The sequence below is a fragment of the Alnus glutinosa genome, chromosome 2 (assembly GCF_958979055.1).
Source record: "Alnus glutinosa chromosome 2, dhAlnGlut1.1, whole genome shotgun sequence".
Lineage (NCBI taxonomy): Eukaryota > Viridiplantae > Streptophyta > Magnoliopsida > Fagales > Betulaceae > Alnus > Alnus glutinosa.
Genome location: NC_084887.1, coordinates 10,552,062 through 10,556,771, shown reverse-complemented (window position 1 = coordinate 10,556,771; position 4,710 = coordinate 10,552,062). Strand labels below are relative to the sequence as shown.

At 36.1% G+C, this 4,710-nt stretch overlaps 1 long non-coding RNA gene across 1 annotated transcript; it reads left to right on the top strand.

Moving 5' to 3' along the window:
* The first annotated feature begins 1,659 nt into the window (after positions 1-1,659).
* On the top strand, positions 1,660-4,403 carry LOC133861962 (uncharacterized). Its single transcript, XR_009899099.1, has 3 exons — positions 1,660-2,284; positions 2,390-2,452; positions 4,228-4,403. It is a non-coding gene; the product is annotated as an uncharacterized LOC133861962 (long non-coding RNA).
* The last annotated feature ends 307 nt before the right edge of the window (positions 4,404-4,710 follow it).

Sequence of the window (4,710 nt, the reverse complement as noted above, 5' to 3'; positions counted from 1 at the left end):
GGCCACCCCCAAGGGCCAAAACCTAATTTTTTTATTTTTTTATTATTATTTTTTTCACTTTGGCCCTTAGGGGTGGTCGGCCACCCACATTTTGGTCAAGGGGTGATTCGGCCACCCCAAGTGGCCCAAAGGGGTGGCTGAGCCACCGCTTTAATTATTTTATTTATTTATTTTTTTAAAAAAAAAACCTTAAAATTAGAAACTACAATTTTTTTTTCCAATATATACCCCTGTGGTTTTATACATTTCATGATGTGCTCCATGTAGTTTTAATAAGTACCAGAAATGGTACTTTAGTTTTGTAATTATATCATAAATGGTACTCTATACACAAATAATATTTGGTATATTTGGTATGCCTGCTTTGAACCAAAAGTAACATGTATGCCTGTCGTGTATCAAAATAACATGTTGACAATAATTGAACCCTTAAAAAAAAAAAGACAAAACAAAACACAATCAGTCATGTGTAACAATTGAAAACACAAAATTATATGCGTGGTTAATTGATATAACCCAAAAAATGACTAAATGTTTGTTAATTAAACACAAATTTTTTCCCCATATACACCCCTATGGTTTTATAAATTTCATGATGTGCCTCCTGTGGTTTGAATAAGTATCAGAAATGGGGGTGGCAGCCACCCCAGATTTTTTTTTAATATATTATTATTATTATATTATTATTATTATATAAAAGAAATCATTAAAATAATAATAAAAAAATGGTAGCCACGTCAGCACTGAGGTGTGCCACAGGGACATGTGTTGCGCATGTACGCCGACACCTGTAGGATGACGTGGCTGGACGTTAGTTTTGGACGGAAAATTGGACGGAGGTACCATTTTTGTATTTTCCTATACCACAGGTACCAATTTTGATATAAAACAAAATTGAGGGGGCAAAAAATAAAGTTCGTAAAGCACAGGGGTGTCTAGCCTATTTAACCCTAATATTTAACAAATTACTTAGTTAAATATAAATGTATAATTATATCAATATGACAGTATGTAAAGTATAAGTTAGAATTAGTTAGTTTTAAGTAATATGTAACAAGAAACGTGTACAGGATTATGTGTGTACAATTGTCAACAAAAGGATTTTGTGTGTACAGGATTATGCCTGTACAGCCACTCAGCCAATACAGGATTATGTAATCCTATGTAATCCTATGTACTTGCTGCAACTTCTGTGATTCAGCGTGAATTTTGAATGCCCACTCCCCAGCTCGATTTTCTAACCGGACCAGACAGGCGACAATAGCGTGTCACTGCATCAGGCCTCACTCGTCAGTTGTCAGTTGTGGATCGCACGTTACCGAGGACTCTTTTGCTTTTTCTTATTATGTTTTGACCGTAGGATCTTCCACCAAGGAATCTTGGCCGTTCCAAATGAAAAATGAGGAAAACAGCTATAACGCAATCTTGGGAAAAAAAATTATGTGGTGTGTAAATTGAACATGGGATCAATCTCATTGATCTGATCGGACGGTCTAAACTCAATCCAACAATTGATGATTATATTTTAACGGTCTGGATAGCAGTTAGTATAGAATTTTGGTACATTAGCATGTAGGAAATTTTTTTTAACGTTCGTGAATCGTGAATCTTCTATTGAAAATTAAAAATTTTAAATGAACAGCCAGTCGGCCACACCGCAGACCATTTCCTTTTTTCTTCTTCTCCTTCTTTTTCCCCCCTCCCCTGCGTCACCCAGACCTTCCATTTTCTTTCTTTCGTCTCCTTCTTTTTCCCCGCTACCCTGCGTCACCTAGACCTCTCCATCGTCGGAACCAGAGCGTTTTGGGAGATTGTGAAAGGCCTCTGCAATCCATCAGATCTGCTTCTTCTTCTTCTTCTTCTTCTGCTTATTTCTCTTGAGCCACTGCATCAGATCGGCTTTTGTTTTTCTTCCACTACATCTGAAAATGGGAACGACTGCGAAGTCTACGAGTCGGGCGAGCCGAGTGCTCAATAAGACACTCGACTCGTCAAAAAACCGAGCTCGAGCTCGAGCCTGGACATGATTTTACTCTTAGTGAGCCGAGCCGAGTTCCATATTTAATACCCGTCACGAGCTCGAGCCGAGCTCGAGCTCATAAACTTTCTTAACGAGCCGAGCTTGGACAACTACTACTCGCCCGAGCTCGGCTCGTATACATGGCTAAAGACATGCCAAAGATCACTAGTAGATGAACTAGACACAAGTGAAGATCCGTTGCTTTTTTCAACTGATGTGCAGCATGACCAAGTGATTGAAACACAAAATAGTGTACTTACACAGGTATTGAAAGGGGAGAAAAAAAGTTCATATACGTGCATTTGATTCATACATGTTGACGAATAGTTTAATTTCATATATATTAATCATTTAAGGTATTTGTTTCAGACTTTCGGGAATTCACAGTCATCATGTATTTTGGAAGGAGATTTTATATACTTGTCGTAAGTGGTAAGGTCTCTTTGATTAAAGTAATTTTTTTTTTTTTTTTGGGAGGTCAATTGTTCTTACTAAAGTTTGCTTGTGTGCTAATTTTTATTTCAAGGTTCCAAGTGGTTATGTTTTATATCTCATTTGTTTTACACCCATCTGCATTTATCCTTATTTGAGTCCATATTTTTTTTTTTTGTTTTGGTTTGTGTCAAATCTGATGCTAGATTTGAATTCCATGGCTGTTTTCCAGTGATTGGAGCTAATGTTCCTCTTTATTGTTGAATTAGTGGTCTTTCCCTCTTCTTGTTTGATGGTCTTTCCATCTAGTATGCTGGAAGTTCACAAGAAAGTTGCATAAAGAATTAATTTTAATTTTCCATAAAGAATTAAAAAATAAAGGAGGAGGAAAAGAGGTAGGTGATGAGTGTAATTGAATTTGAATCAGGTGAGCTGCACCCACTGGCCCAACAAAGCATTAATTTAAGGAGATGGTATTGAATGCAAGTCATCCAAGCACTGATATTGAGAAAAATAGGATGCTAATTTTGTAATGAATGTTCCAGCTGGGAGGAGGAGGAAATATCATGATGATGTAACTGTAATTGTGATCATCCTTGGAACAAACCAGCGCACCACAAAGGCATCAACTTGCATATAAGTTTTTAAGAATGCCATCTTCCATCTTGCAGTAGTGTATGTCTGGTGGTTTCTACTTGATAGGTGTAATCCTCAAACTATATATACGTAATGTCACAAACACTTTTGTTCTTGTTCTGTACAAAAGTTTATTATTACCACATTCTTCTATGACACTCACAAATTGCACGGCTGCCCTTTTCTGTATGCAAGGCCAGCGTTGTTTTCATTGTGGTGAGAAACTTCCAAAGGTGGTTCATAAATTTGATTGAATCTGGTCAAGTGTTCCCATATGGAGAAATAACTTTTATTAGACTAACTAAAGCAAAGTGTGGAATTTAGGTGCTTTTTTTTTTTTTTTTTCTTGAGAATCTCTTTTTCTCCCTAATGAACGGTTGAACAATCAGAATCTCCAACATGCCTTTTCACATCAATATAATAATCTTACTTGTTCCTTCTAAAGCCATATTTTTAGCTTCTTGGCCCTCAGGCTTGTGACAATGGAGCTACTATTGGCAATAGCTTTTATTTTTGTTTAAGCTTTTTGTTCCTCATTTGGGTGTTTTTCACAAGATTTCTAGTCCACTAGCATATAGATGCACTTGGTGCAATTTTTTTTTTAATGAGAAACAGGACAGCCTTTTACCCAATTGGCCAATTGTATATAGTCAATGCACCGGCAGGGTGGCCCATGAATCAAATTTGGAGCTCCAAAATGGGTGGCTTGAATAAGTAAGTAAATAAATAAATAGATTCCTGCAACACAGAAAAAACAAAATGGTCGACAGGTTCTTTTCATGTTTTTCAGAATGTCAAATAGTTAGGAGAGAGTTGACTTATGTTACTGATCTAGTGCCTCAATGGGTCTTGTTGTTAAAGAAGCATCAATTATGAGATAATTGATTGGTTGGTTGAGATGGAGCTTTCGTTAGTAAGACACTCTCTCCTTAGGTTGTTGAATTTCATTATGGTGGCATGTTCTATGAATTATTTTAGCTCTCCTTAGCAAGAACAAATCCTTCTCTCATACAGTGGGTTTCATTTGTTTTGTATGTATCTCTTGCTGTTGTTAATCTCAAAATAAATGTTATGTGTTTGAAGTACTTAAAACTGCTGTGATATCCATGTGGCTAACTGCACCCTAATTCTCCATTCAGACTTGTTTCTTGCCCTGGATAAAGATATGAATGGAACATTGAGCAAGCAGGAGCTTCAACACCAGTTTCTACATTATTTTCCTACTTTTTCTATGTAAATTTGGATTTCACTTTCTGTAGTAAATTATCTTATGGATAGCTCAGTTTTTCGCGGACACTTGAGTTACTCCTCTATGTTGGCTTCTTAATTTTCCAATTTAATTACATGTTTATGTATGTTGCATGCCTTTAGATTTAGTTGTTAATTGTGTATGTATATATATTTAAAGATATATAGCAGCAATCAAAACCTAAATGATGGGGTCTTGGTCTTTCTTCTTTTTTTTTTTTCTTTTTCTTCTGCGTTTGGTTATTTTAAAATGGTGGATAAAATGGTGGAAAGTGCTGTCTCATGTCTTAGCCTTATAATTTTTTTATGTGAGTGTGGTGGAAAATCCTTTGAGAATCACAAAAGGTTTATATAATATTAGCTGAGCTTCAGAC